The sequence below is a fragment of the Mya arenaria genome, chromosome 14 (assembly GCF_026914265.1).
Source record: "Mya arenaria isolate MELC-2E11 chromosome 14, ASM2691426v1".
NCBI classification, from domain to species: domain Eukaryota; kingdom Metazoa; phylum Mollusca; class Bivalvia; order Myida; family Myidae; genus Mya; species Mya arenaria.
In genome coordinates, this window is record NC_069135.1 from 34,428,511 (window position 1) to 34,445,029 (window position 16,519).

A 16,519-nucleotide genomic window follows, 5' to 3' on the forward strand; every position below is an offset into this window, starting at 1 on the left:
TGTTTTTATATCATTGAATCTTGTATTATCTAAATATTTGTCAGTATTATTACCTTTTGACTGTTAGAAATCTGATTACAAGTGTCATCATTTTATCTCGGAACACTGTGAGCATACACTAATTTGTATACATTCAAGTAGGCAAGAAGTTTGTTTCAACGGATTTGTTTCAAGCTTCAGACGACTCCTTGTTTCAACAGTATGTTAGACTTTGACCATTATGCCTCGATTGGAGAATCGTGCAAGCATTGATCACTGTGCCTCGCGTTGAATATACGTGAGACCTTTATAAGTGTTCCTCCTTTGATAATCTGGTAGACGTAAATCACACTGTGGCTCGCGTTGTGTGTTTTGCTAGGCGTAAAACACTGGGCCATGCGTTGAGTGTATGTTAGGGCTTGGACACTGTGTATCGCATTGTGTGTCTGTTAGGCTTTAAACAATGTGCCTATATTTGAGTGTACGTTAGACTTTGAACATTGGGCCTCGCTTTGGTATTCTGATAGACCTTGACCAGAGTGTTTCGCTTTAAGAATATGTTAGGCCTTGAACAATGTGAATCGCTTTCATAATCTGGTAGGTCTTGAGCATTGTGTCGTGATTTGAGTATATTTTAGGGCTTGAACAGTGTGCGTCGCTTTGTGAATCTTTGAGGTCATGGGCAATGTGCCTCACTGTGAGAATCTGGTAGGTCTTGAGCATTTTGCGCTTTGAACCTTGAAAGTTGTACCTCGCCCTGAGAATCTATAAGGCCTTGATTATTGTTCCCCACTTTGAGTATCTGTTAAGCATTAATGTGTAATGTGCACGCAAATCATACTTTTAATTCTTATTAAAGATAAAAGATTGATTTGAGATCATTTTTATTTCAATTATAAGAGGAAAAAGTAAAATTGTCTTTTGATTTTATAAACAAATTCTTTAAACATTCGTTACTTGTTTGTATTTAAACAGGAAATGACATCATTAGCCCTCATACTTTTTGAGGTAAAATAATTGATTTTCTATATACCTCTTTAAAGCGTTTACTTATCGGATCAACTTGCCACAGTTAAAAAACAATTTAAGTAAAGGATTAAATGCAAATATGTGAATCAAAAATAGTAATAATTGCATGAAATTATATACGAAATCACTTATATTAAGATGCCGCTCTTAAAGCTACACATTAACAGGGGGAAAGTGGGGGGATGGGGGAATCCGGTGAAAATATACTCGACTGATGTGTAAATATTACACCAAGGTTTCTTCATTTAAACCATATAACTGATCATCATGTTTAACAACAATTTATCGGCACATGGTTTAACATGCGTCCATTTTTTCTCTTTCCAAAAAAATGGCCTGCAGAAAAGGCTAACAATTGTCAAAGATTGTTGAAATGTTATATGAAACATAATTCGTAAGATGATATTAACAAAGCGACGAAAGTGGAAGATCATCCGCGTCAGTCTGCTACTTTAGCAAGATAGGCGTAATACGTACATCTGGTTAAAGCGACGGGGTATATTAGCTTAAACTCTGTCAAACTAATTGGTTGCGTTATGAATACTTCTGTAGATCAGATGTCGTAAGATATGAAGTGGCCCTGCCGCATTTTGATAACGAAATGTCAAAAGAGATACTATAGAAATCGAGACAAAACGTTTTCACAATATGTCAAATTAAACCTTTTGAATAAAGCCATGACAAACTGTGCTTTGGTAAGAACTCGAACATGGGTGTAATAATTTAAAAAACATCAGTCAAGTTTATGTTCGAGTAGTCACAACAACACAACGAGGTTCTGGTTAGTTTTGGTTAACACTACCAAAACTTGCGGAACCCAGCGATATTTGGAATTTGAAAACCAAAACACTTTTAATATAAACACGCAAAATTATGGAAGAAAAATTATTCATTAAATATTCTCTATTAAAATATTTTTTTGAATGCAGTTTCAACGAAAACAACTATTCACCAGTATTATCTATGACATTCTGCAAATATATAGGGATTTGTGTTCTTCGATCGTAATAATAACTTAAACCTTACTTTTTTCAGATATGTGATAACCTATAGCTCATTGCTAAATTAATTATATAAGTGTGTGTGGTATTCACTAAATTAATTGACAAGTGAATGACACGGACAATTTGTAAAATCCTTTTCTTGGGGTTAATTTAAGTACAGATTAATGGGCAAACTACAATCTCTGTTGGAGCTGACGTTTGTTCGCTTTTATAATCGCTTGAATTTCTTTCGAATGTGCATATTTGTAACTATATCAAAATTAATAAAAGCATGTGCGTGCTTTGTGTATTTCTTATTTCTACTATCACCGTTCTTTGTGTCATTTTAAATTCCTTTACAATCGTGAAACATTTCTTTTCAACGCAAATAAAATAATGAATTATTTGAACGTTTTGATTGAGACTTTATCTGGAAATTTCGGCTGTTAGACATTTCTAAGTAGTTGAAATTGTTATATTGTATCTCGCAAAAAATATATACACTCAGTATGTCAAAATTCTGCAGTAAAAATGCTCACCGCTTCATTAGTATAACTTGTTCTTCCACATAGTTGGCTGCCAACAAATTTAGGACCGTAAACTGGGCATCATTTCATTGTTTTGCTAATTAAGAGCATGCTTACAAATAATTTAGTGTTACAAATGCGCATTACCCCGGCGAATCGGGTTGCCGAAGCATTTAATATCATGATTAAGGCAATTAGTGTAATCAGATGGTTTGAATAAAGATAAAGGGACCTCTGTCCGCCTCGCTTATTACATGATTTTATTTCGGCGTCCCTTATACTGTCTATTCTAATAAAGCAAGGAATATTCACCTAAAATATAAAATAAACAAAACAGTTTAATTGCATCAGTGTAAAACATCATTGTTTGTATTCTATTATGAAGTTATTTTTTCTAAACGAATGATTTTCAATGTAAGTATTTAAAAACCAAAAACACTCCTTAAACCGCCAGAAAGCTAATAGGTTATTGCTAAATTGATAATATCTGTGCGTGTCGTAATAACTAATTAAAATTAACTGACAAGTGAATGACACGAACAATTTGTGACCTGTTTGTCTGAAGGGTAATTTTGGGTACATATTTAATAAATTGGTTATCTGATATATTTGTGTAGTAGCTCAATTGATGATATCTATGTGTGTGGCAATCACTAAATTAATTGACAAGTGCATGACACGGACAATTTGTAACATCATTTTTTAAGGTTTATTTGAGTATAGATTAGATTAATGTGTAATTTTGCATCTTTGTGTAGGAGCTGACGTGTTTTTCGCTTATGAAATCTCTCTTCACTTGCATTTCGATTGTTCGTGTTACAGTATCATGCTTTTAAGAAGCATGTGCGTACAAAGTGTATTTCTTATTTCTACTATCACCGTTTTTGAGTATTTTTTTATATCCTTTACAATGGTGAAACCCAAATAAATGGATGCTTTGAGCGTTTCCATTGATCAACATCTGTATTTTAAATGATTTGTTCTGTGTTTCTTGTTATGTATTTGTAAGTGTTCGTCTCTGGAAATTTCGGCTACAAGACATGCCCAGTAGTTACTTTTGATATATTCCCGGAAGAAATCAAATATGTACGCTCTGTTTGTCTCAGTTAATAAGATCGGTCTAATGAACATGCCATTTAGTGTTACTAAAGCGCATTACCAGGCAAATCAGACATTCTAGTGCATTATCATAAATAAGGCAATTAGTGTAATTAGATGCTGTGTATATAGACAACTTGGACCCTTCTTTTTCTCCCATGATTTTATTTCAACTTGTCTTATACTGTCCATTTTTATATAGGGAGCTCCATCACAGCTGTGGAATTAAATATTACCAAATCATTTGTTTCCATCATCATTTAGATTTTCGAAATAATTGCTGTTCATTGGTTAAAAGGTAAAATTGTTGGTTTATATTAAATAACAAATACTTTATAGCTTAAATAAAATTAAGATAGTTGACAAAGTTTATTTACTATAAGGCCACCGGCCCATTACAATATACAGAGATACAGTATATATATCGTCCCATTAGAGCAAAAATGTACCAAGTGACATTTTGCAAGTTTTGAGAAAAACGGCTTTAAAGGTTTGAACCTGCATATAAAATCAGCTTTTGATGATCAAATTATCACACATACTTTGTTAAACTTGTTGTATACCCAATTAGATTTTAAGAAAAAATGAAGTCAAAATGTCCAATAGTTATTGATATTTTATTGATTTTGTTCATGGTCCCTTTTTGCACGATAGCTTTTTTAGAATTTTAAAATGCAAAAAGGTACCATTTGATCACTTGGTACCTTTTTGCACGACTTAATAAATGAAATATCTATCATAAACAAAGTAAAAAGGTACCATTTGTAATACCGTTAAAAAGAAAATTAATAAACTATGCATAATAATAAGCAAATATCAAACATTCCTGTTGCTTAAATGTAAACTATAAGCATCTTTTCTCATTTTGAGTTCATTCGACTACTGTTACAGAGTTTAAGAATTAATCCGTGTCCTCCTCCTCGGAATCCAATGGTACATAGTCCTTCTGTTTTCTGTCAGTTGGCAGGGAACTGAAATAACTGTGAAATTCTTCCGGGATAATGTCTTTCTTACACAAGTTCACCAAATCATTCTTTTTTAGAATTGATATTGGAAGCTTTTCACTGTAGCAGAAGTTCAAGTCTTTTTCATTTTCTGGCCATTTTGAGTCTCTGCCTTTCACCCTCGTTGCTTTCTGAACCTGAATCTCCAAAAATGCACTTGTGTCAAACGAATAGTTCACAAAGACGGATTTGGGGCTTTCTCTTCTCACTTGTATCCATTTCACCTGCAGCCAATTGACTTTTTGACCATCAGTGGTTGTTTTGAGATTTTTACAATGTTTGGAAACAAAGTCCTTGAAATCAACTACATGGTTATATTTCAAAGGCACTGTGATATAAGGTTGTGTTTTTCTAGCCATTGAAATAAGTGTACACCACTGAGACGGTACGTACACTGGTGTTATCTTCTTTGCTCCTTCAATGGTAGAATGGACACTGTCACACTCCATCTGTGAATGTCCAGACACAAGGAATTTGTGGCTTATTCTTTCCAGTTGCGGCGCTTGTGACAAAGTGTACAACAGTGACGCTGTAACATACTGATTCCTGTTTTGCCCGCCACAAGAGTCCGAAAAGTACACAATTTCTTTTACAGTGCTTGTTTTACAAACCGACAGTGTGTTCTTCATTAAACAAGTAGCAATTTCACATGAACCCCTTTTAGCCTGACTTTCATCCCACACATGACAAACTACGTTCTTGTCGCCGAGTGAGTAGATTGTTAGGTTGTAACAGCACAACTTCCTTGAATAGTATAGCTCACTTACTAAAGTACAGGGAGTTGACAGAACGGCCTGTAAATCAAATGTAGCTACATATACACTTTTGTCAGTTTTTGACCTTAGTTTGTCGCTTTCCTTTTCCTTCCTTGCTTGTTCTTTCTTGATCTGATGCTCGTCATATTGTTTCTGTAGTGTTTCATCCAGTGATCCTGCTTCTCGTTTTCTCATGTACAGTGTGCATAAAGAACATTGGTCTTTCTTGGGCTTGTAGAAGGAAAGGTTATAACATTCACAAAATAGTGTGCGGTACATTGATAGCGTAACATATGGAATGTCTTTCTTCTCACATTCTGTTTTGTAAAGCTGCCACATTTTCTTTATATTTAACTCGAGGGAAAGATATTCCTTTGTAGATTGTTTCCTTGCGTAATGCGACTCCATTTTGGGAAATGATTCTATGTGTCGCTTCACAGAATCAACAAGGCTTTGGTCTAATTTGTTTGCAGAAGAGCTTGTCCCTCGCATATCTTTTCTACCGTAAGTTCCATGTGTTTTTCTTTGTAAAGAGTAATCCACAGTCTTTCTCCCTATGTCCAGTGTTTTCAAAAAGAAATCTCTGCACACACGCACTTTCTTTTCTTCATTCACCAGGTGGAACTTTTGGGATACTTTTTTCTTGCATTTGCCTTTTCTGGATGGCTCTTTTCTCTCCACCATTTCACAAATGAACTGCCTCTGGCGCTCATATCCGGGTTGGCTTCTTTTTCCAACCTTTCATTCTTTGTCCTTTCACTTTAGCAGAGCGTCTTTTACCTAACTCAGGAATCACATCTTGTTCTGAATCACTTGAGTTTATATCTGCTTTTGATGGATTGTATGTTTCGTCATCAAAGCTGTCATCCTTCTCCGACTCACTGTCACTTGAATGTATCAACTTTCTCTTCACTGGTCTCCTTTGTCTTGCAAGCTTTGACAATGGAACATTTTCAGAATCTGTACTGGTGTTTCCGTCGCCTTTTGTGTCTATATCAATGGAATGGTAGAACTCTTCATCTGACCACACCGTGGCCTCGTCCTGAAATGTAGATGAATAATATTATAATAAATTTAAAGCAGTTGGCATACTATTTTGCCAGACATCGTTTTTCGCCTAAGTATTTATATACCTACGAGTACATGTATATACATACAAAAGTTGATACCATTCAATATTATTTATCATGTATTTCATGAAAAGCTAGTATTAGCAATATTATTACTCATTACTGATATTATTTGAATTTTAATAGTCTTATGTGTATGAAATATTATAAATATGTACTCACATTTTCCATATTTTCCATGATTGTATTCTCAGTCTATTTCCATCTTACTTTCGAGGAAGGCTCTCATAAAATGCAAGGTTTTAAGCTTGATTATCACAATTTCATTGTATACACACCCTCTTATCTGCAATACAATGGACATTGTCCGACACCTTATCAGTAAACCAGCATCTGGTTTGTGTATTCAACTCTGTGCCTAAAGGTACCATATGAACTGTTTTGTATGTATAAATGCCACTCAAGTTTACAAAATAGTAAGTGCAAAAAGGAGCCATGTGTCACTTGGTTCCTTTTTGCATACAACTATAGCAAAGTTACAAAAAGCGTTGGAACAAAAAGGTACCATTTGACATATGGTACCTTTTTGCCTGAAACACTGTGCACATGGTACCTTTTTGCAGAAACTTAAAGCTTGATTTTCACTTGGTACCTTTGTACCCGATGCAATATCGTTTTTAATCATCTATGTACAAACTAGATTTTTATATATATTAAAGATTGATTAAAAACGGTTCAGAAAATGCCAAAAAGTCAATTTTGACCAAAATGTTAGTTGGTACCTTTTTGCTCTAATGGGACGATATTTACAATGTTGTGCAACAGTACAATGAACACACATTGAAACAACTATACAGTAATATTGTTTTTAAATAGGTATTGATTTTTAGAATTTCATTCTTCAAGTCGAATTTTTCTTTTATTAAACGCATGGTACAAATACGTAGAGACACTTTTAACTATATTAACATTAGATGATGCCATGAGTATTCTAAACTTGTTAATGCTAGTATTAACATAATATTTTTGTGGTATATATTGGGATCGCAGATCCTCGTAGAAATCACAAACAAGTAAAAAGTGGTATTCATTTTCAATACATTCAAAGTGGCATACTTTGCATAATCTTCGTTCCCTTAGGATATCAGTATATCGACCCTTTTCAATTTCTAAATCGTGAGAACTAGTTCTAAAAGATACATATATAAATCTAAATCTTCTGATATTTAAAACATCTAAATATTTTTCGTATCCAAATGATGACTTGAACCCGAAATATGAGCATAATTTTGTACTATTACTAATTTTACTATGCCAATCCTGTTTAAATATGTCATATAATCTATTTGTAAACGACTTAATAAAAAATATTTCCGAACAAACGTTTTGGTTGTCCTAAATGTAACCAAAACCTATTGATTGTAAACATACACGTAATTTTGTTACCCAGTTATTTCTACCATGTAAGTCATCATTACAATCGGGTTAAAAGCACGTTCTTAAAGGTTCATAAAAATGAAGTATCACTAATTTAAAGTTATATTGTATGATGAATCATTAAAATAAAAAGTTTTAAACTGTACGCATTTATATTTATACTTTTCGAATAGTTCAGCCAAAATGAATATTTAATCTTATTTTTATGTCCTTAAGCCTTGCCTTTAATCCTTCAGATACCTAGCCACTACAATTCAGACTGAATACTACTTTCGCTTCGTTTTCTACAAGCTTATATATACGAGAGAAGATTAAATCCACTCCCATAACGCCTCGTGTTACATCTGCTGTTGGGATCAAGGCTGAATAGTCACACGAACAGTCGTCGCAATAAAATTAGAAGAAAAGTATTGCAATGATTGCATGTTTGGTACACAGAAGTTCGAAGTTCATCATGATTGATAATAATGTTACAAGTGTTTTTGTTTTGTGAATGCACTTGACTGTAATGAGTAAATAGAACTGGGATAAAGAAAACTATGTATTATGAGGGAATAATCTGGAATTCATTATTTCGAATGACATTTTCAAAACAAACTATCAAGCTTAATATTAGTTTTTTAAATCTCCCTTTTGCTGCTCGCCAAGGGAGATTAATGCGTAGGAGGGTGAAACAATATAGGATATTGTTATACTACCGTGTAATCTTCAATTATTCGGGGATAATGGGTTTTAAAAGTCAAAATTGTCAAAGAAAATAATCAGGGCCGTTATGATATAAGACTTCACTACCAGTTAAAGTGAAGTCTTTCATAAAACTCACTGTATTTCACATCTTATCGTACAAAGTGGAAAATATCGAAGGCAGTCATATTGTTATCCAAATTATTAACTAGTCTCTAAGTTAGAGCAGTATTTTGGACAATATTAAATATACCCGGTGCCCTACTGGGCGCCGACGAAAAATGACCTGAGAAGTTACGGAACTCATCTGCTATATATGATGTCATATATATTTATATATATTTAACATTGGTCATTAATTTTATTCATTCAAATTAAATTATCCAAAATCAAAGATGTTAATTACATTTTTCTTTGTATATAACTTAATTTTCGAGTGTTAAATTGCAATATGCATCTAAAATGTGTCAGTAATCCGTTTCTAAGTTGGACCGTATGCATGTGCTGACTTTACGCCAGTTCTTCATCTGAATACTCACTTTTAAAAGGTAGCAATACGATAATTCTTTATAAAACATTTACAATTATTGCATTGATAAAATGCATATATATATATATATATATATATATATATATATATATATATATATATATATATATATATATATATATATATATATATATATATATATATATATATATTGAAACCCGGGGTCTTAATAGATAGGCATGTCATCTTAAGAGGTAAATGTAATATGTGGGAATATAAACTATATGGACAAACAAAGTACTGCAGCTTCCTAAACTTTAACATAAAGGTCTACATCGATATTGATAAAGCATGAATGTTTAAAGCAATATTCTAATGGGGTTGTGTAACAGTTATGAATTTGTTAATAGATTGCTAAAATTGTGTGTGTGTTCATGCTGTATGAACGGATGAGCCACGTGAAGAATGAACACACAAAAACATGCGATAAATCCTTAGTCTCTGCATTTACATTTTAAATAAATTTTCATCATGATTAAAACTTAATGAAATATCATCAGGCAGTTGAGTATTTAATGATAAAGAAAGGTTATAGATAAAGTATTTGTATAAACGAGTAGCCAATAATTTTTACTCGGTACATCATTGGTAAAATGACATCGCGATTATCAAATCAGAGCGCAACATTGAAATACCAATGACGTCCTCATCCCTTTGGTCGTTATACAATATATACGCCAGGTTTTTTTCTATACCTAGGCGAATGTAAATATGCTTATTTCTTGTCGCTCTTATAGCTTGATATATCATTTCATATCAACAACAAATGTTGCACTATCAAATATTATTTTCACTTATTGTATTCCCCGAACGATGTTCATAGAAACTCGGTTGAAGTCGTTTTGGCACATTATTAGTAACGGGGCACATGCGATAGGAACATCGTTTGAGGAATAAATGAATTGGTAATAAATCTTGATAGTGCAATATTTGTAGTGGAAACAAATTGATTTAACTATCTAGTAGTGTACGGGTTTTGACTTTCGATGTATCTGGAAACGTAAACAATTACACGTGGCAACAAACAATGATTTAATCTTGATTGCGACTCAATGCATAATTTTGATTCATGTCTGTTTTCATTTCAGCGTGAGCTTGCTATATTGAAAAGGTTAAACAAATTATGACCACTTTGATAAAATAGTGTATACCATCCTTCCATATCATTAACGAAATTAGATGAAATGACATGTACGAACTTTCATAACATTGAACAAATCGATGATGACATTTTTCACAATTTTTACTTTAACAGCACAATTACCTTCCACTTTACGGAAAGGTTAAACGGATACAGCCCCATTTTCTCAGAATAAACAACCCGTTGACCTTACGATATTTTTCTGAAACCAATTTGCAAGTTAAATCAGCGTTTAGTTTTGTAAAAATACAACATCATTCTTTTATACCAACATACACAGTCTGTCAAAAAAGGTGCAGAATGTTGTCCTTGCATGCATTGTGCTGTAAAAGCTCTAATCAATATATCGACAATTTAAAAGTTGCTTTGGGGTCATATCCAGAAACCATATAGTAATGAAGCAAATGCAGATCAGTGGGTCGAAACATATTAGTAATATAAACTAAGGAGTTAGTAGCATCCTTTGAGTAACTTTGACTAATCCCGAATATTACAAAAATATCACCGACAAATAGGATGAATCATGCATTGGTCACTTTACCCTTTTCAGGTCAATTGGGTATTGCAGTTCTTACTTAAAAGAGACGTTGATATCGTATACAGACTGTATATACTTTAACAGATGTCGGCAATAAGTTCGGTCATGGAAGCATATTCTATAGGATGGTAACATATGGCGTTTGTTTTATGTCTAGAAATCACAATGGAAACTACTGGGAAAAGCTTAAGTAGCAAAACAAAAATACTGAAAGGCACCATTATCAAGGATGAAAAACAAGAGTCACGCCGTTTGAAAAACGTATATTTGAAACAAAATTCATTCCTTACGTTTTGTATAAACATCGTTCACGTCTTAAGGTCAGTACGATAAGCCAATTTATGTCATATATTCAATTAAAAACTTTAAGCAATTGGCTTATTTACATCTCTATATTATATAGTTGTTTTCGAACGAGCTCGTTTGCTAGTATGTTTTATATCAGTTAACAAAGCACCTTAAAGGAAATAAATAGGTAAAGTTAGTCTAATTCACGTCGCCAAGATTCATTTTTTAATCCGCCGACACGAAAAAGCAAAGTAACAAAAACGAGTTCAAAAGTTGATAAGTATGTTCTGTACTTTTATATAATATACATTTCTCCCATTGTTGGCTTTCGATATAAACTTTATTGTTCCTGTACTTATTTTGACTCTGAATGATAAAAAATATATTAAACATTGGATATCAACAAATAACGCCGTTACATTAAAAGGACAATCTTTCAATCCTTACTAGCTTAATAAAAGCAATAAATAAGAAAACTGGAAAGTAACATTTGATCTTTTATTGTATGTGTAGATCAGGAGCTAATCTGCGAAAGCTTCTATTTGTCATTCAAAAGAAACATGTTCATTTGTCTGTTTAGTAACACAAACTTGTTACAAATATGAATGGTTTGTTTTGCAAAGCGCTTTTTTCAAAATAGGTATGTCAATATATATGTGAAGTTTAAGCTTAGTTATGGAGCCTGTATGTTCACCCTTCTGCTTTCGTAGAATTAAATGCAAAGGAATGTCCATATCTTTTGTCTTGATTAAAATGTAATGAGATAATAAACACATGCATATTTTACATTTGTTTTTAAAAAAGAAACGTTATATGACTTCAATTAACAACACTTACTTATATTGTCTGTCAAATTCCTATAATAACTTTACAGCCCAATAAAATGAGCCATTTCTACCTTTCAACCACACCCCCTTCCTTTGGCATCCCCCTGCTTCAAACGCTAAATGACATGAACGCTTTCAAAGCGTGATTCAGACAATTATGTAGTTGTTGTTTTTTAACACATGCCACTTAAAGTACGGACTTTAAGTTTAGGTTTGTGTAGATTATCTGTCCACTGCCATTTTAAAAACAGAGGGCAAAGTTGAAAAGACAATAGAAATATTAAAGTAGAGTCTCTAACAGGAGTTGTCTATTCAGTATCATGTGGTTAAGGCTACGGTCTTTTATCTTATGTAAAACATCATTTCCAACACAGCCTGATCCACACTAGTATACTTTTTGTAGTCCAATGTTTTTTGTAACAATATTAGTATAAGTAAAAGCCTGTGCGTGCTTTGAGTATTTCTTATTTCTTACTATCACCGTTTTTTGTGTCATTTTATATTCCTTTACAATCGTTACATTTCTTTTCAATGCATATAAATGAATTATTTGAACGATTTGATTGAGACATTATCTGAAAGCCATTTCCCAGTAGTTGAAATTATTGTATTGTATCTCGCAAAATATCAAATATGTACACTCAAAGTTCTGCGCTAAAAATGCTCACCGCTACATTAGTATAACTTGTTCTTTCACATAGCTGACTGCCAATATATTCAGGACCGTAAACTTGGCATCATTTCATTGTTTTGCTGTTACTTAAGAGCATGCTTACAATTAATTTAGTGTTACAAATGCGCATTTCCCCGGCAAATCGGCTTGCTGAAGCATATAATATCATGATTAAGGCAATTAGTGTAATCAGATGGTTTGTGTCAAGATAAAGGGACTTCTGTCCGCCTCGCTTATTCCTTGATTTTATTTAGGCTTCCCTTATAACTTTCTATTCTAATAAAGCAAGGAATATTCCATTATGAAGTTATATTTTCCAAATGAATGATTTTCAATGTAAGTATTTAAAAACCAATAACACTCTGTATTCCTTAAACCGTCAGAAACTAATAGGTTATTGCTAAATTGATAATATATGTGCGTGTCGTAATAACTAATTTAAATTCATTGACAAGTGAATGACACGAACAATTTGTGACCTGTTTGTCTGAAGGCTAATTTGAATACATATTTAATAAATTGGTAATCTGACATATTTGTGTAGTAGCTAAATTGATGATATCTATGTGTGGTAATCACTAAAATAATTGACAAGTGCATGACACGGAAAATTGTAACATTTTTTTAATGTTTATTTGAGTATATATTAGATTAATGTGTATTCTTGCATCTTTGTGTAGGAGCTGACGTAGTTTTCGCTTATATTATCTCTTATCGCTTGCATTTCGAATGTGCATGTAACAGTATCATGATTAAAAGAAGCATGTTCGTACATTGTGTATTTCTTCTTTCTACTATCACCGATTTTTGAGTCATTTTTATATCCTTTACAAACCTAAATAAATGGATGCTTTGAGCGTTTTCATTGAAAAACACTTGTATTGATCATAATTTGATCTGATTCTCTTGTCTTGTATTTACAAGTGTTCGTCTCTGGAAATTTCGGCTACTAGACATTATCCAGTTGTTACTATTGTTATAATCCCGGAAGAAATCAAATATGTACGCTCAGTATATCTAAGTTGTGCAGTATATAAGCCCGGCCTAATGCGCATGCCAATTAGTGTTACAAAGGCGCATTACCCGGCCGATCAGACATGCTAATGCATTTATAATGATTGAAGCAATTAATGTAATTGGGTGTTGTGTATCTACAACTATACAACTTGGACTCTTTCCTACTTTTTACCCAATGATTTTATTTGGGCTTGTCTTACACTGTCCATTTTAATAAAGGGAGCTCCACCTAACACTAATATATTCGCACACACCATTCTGACATAAGTGGTATTAAATATTACCAAATAGTTAAATTCCATCATTCATGGGTTTAAAAGTAAATTGTTGTTTTATTTAAATGGTATAGCTTTACAGCCTAAATAAAACTCAAAACAACTATTGTTTTAAAAGCATGTACATAAAAGTCCATAAAAATAAAGTATAATTGTTTTAAAGTTATATCGTATACTGAATCATATAGATTTTACCTGTATATTTTAATATGTTTACTTTCGAAAATAAATATTTAATCGTACTTTTATGTCCTAAAGCCTCGCTCCTAATCCTTCAGATAGTGTATACCTAGCCACTACAATTCAGACCGAATAATACTTTCGATACGATTTCTACAAGCGTATATTATACGAGAGCAGATTACACCAAGCCATGTAACGCACCGTGTTATATCTGCTGTTGGGGTCAATGCTAAATGGCCATAAGCTACGTAACTCATCTGCCTCATAAGATGTCGGGTAACTATGACCATTAAACAGTGATCATTTATTTTATATATCCAAATAAATATCCAAAATCAAAGATGTTAATTAATTTTGTCTTTTTATATATAACTTTTTTTGTGTGTTAAAAATGCATCTAATGCATCTACAATAAACATTTTATATGTCAGCATTCTGTGTCTAAGTTTGACCGCATGCATGTGTTGACTTTACGCCATCTTCATATTTATACTCTAAAGAGGTAACCATACGACAGTAATTTATAAAACATTCACAAGAATTGCATTTATAAAATATATATACATATTGAAACCCGTGGTCTTAATAGATATGTATATCATCTGAAAAGGTTATATGTGAAAATGGAAACTATTGGGAAAAATAGTACTGCAGTTTCCTAAAAGTAAACTTAAGGTAAACATCGAGAACTATATTGAATGAATGTTCAACGCAATGTTATAATGGGGTTGTGTCACTGTTTTGAATTTGTTTATGGTTGATAGCATTTTGTTTGTTCATGCTGTATGAGTGGATGAGCCCACGTGCAGAATGAACACACAAAAAACATGCGATAAATCCTCAGTCCTTGCATTCACATTTTAAATAATTGTTCATCATGATTAAAACTAAGTAAAATCTCCTCAGGCAGTTGAGTATTTATTGAAAAAGGTGATAGACAAAATACTTGTAATACGAGTAGCCAATAATTTAAACTTCCTACATCTTTGGTGAAATGACATCGCGCTTATCAAATTAGAGCGTAACATTGAAATAACAATGACGTCATTATTCCTTTGGTCGTAATACAATATGTACGCCATTTTTTTCTATTCCTAGGCAAATGTAAATATTCAAAATTATGCATTGAGTCTTGAGCGAGATTAAACCATAGTTTGTGGCTACTTGAGTATGGTTGTTTACGTTTCCACATATATCGAAAGTCAAATCTCGTACACGACTAGTTAATTTAATCAATTTATTTTCACTACAAATAGTTCACTATCGAAATTTATTACCATTTTATTTTATTCCGCAAACGATGTTCCTATTGCATGTGCCCCGCTCTAAAGAATGCGCCGAAACTACTTTTACCGAATTTCTATGATGCCCATCATCGAAATTCGGTAAACATCCTTTTGTGAATGAAAGAAGTGGAAATAATATTGATAGTGCAGCATTTGTTGTTGATATAAATAGATTTAACCATCTAGCTATGAGAGCGACAAGAAATAAGCTGCATTCCTGTTTTCATATCAGCATAAGCTCGCGGTTTTTGAAAAAAAGTTTTGAAATTGGATAAAATAACACGTATGAACTTTTAAAACATAGAAAAATACGGGGAGGTCATTTTCACAATTTTTATTTTAACAGCACAATTACCTTCCACTTAAAGAAAAGGTTAAACGGAAACAGCCCCATTTTCTCAGAATAAACAACCCGTTGACCTTACAATAATTTTTATGAAAGTAATTTGCAAGTTAAATGATCGTTTATTTTTGTAACAAAACAACATCATTCTTTTATACCAACATAAAATGTCTGTCAAAAAAGGTGCAGAAAGTTTTCCTTGCATGCGTTGCGCTGGGGTCATATCCACATAAACCAACGGGTAATTCGCATCCTTTGTGTAACTTTGACTAATCGTTAAAGTTACAAAAATATCGCCGACAAATAGGATGGACCACGCATTGGTTCGGTCATTGAAGCACGTTCTATGGGTTTGTAACATATGACATGGCGCTTGTTTCATGTCTAGAAATCACAATGGAAACTACTGGGACAAGCCTAATTAAATAAGAATTAAACAATTAACTGTTTAATAGGCACCATTATCAAGGGTGAAAAACAAGAGTCACACCGTTTGAAGAAAAACGTAAACGTATGTTTGAGACCAAGTTTCTTCCTTAAGTAATTATGTATACACATCGCTCACCTCTTAAGGTCAATACGTCAAGCCCATTTTGTATAATATATCAATTAAAAACTTTAAGCAATTGGCTTATTTGCATCTCAATATTATATATTTGTTTTCGAACGAGTTCGTTTGCTAGTATGTTTTATATAAGTTAACAAAGCACCTAAAAGGAAAGAAATAGGTCAAGTAAGTCTCGTTTCACGTCGCTAAGATCTTTTTTCAAATCCACCTTCACGAAAATGCAAATTAAAAAGAACGATTTCAATAGTTGCTTAGTATGTTCTG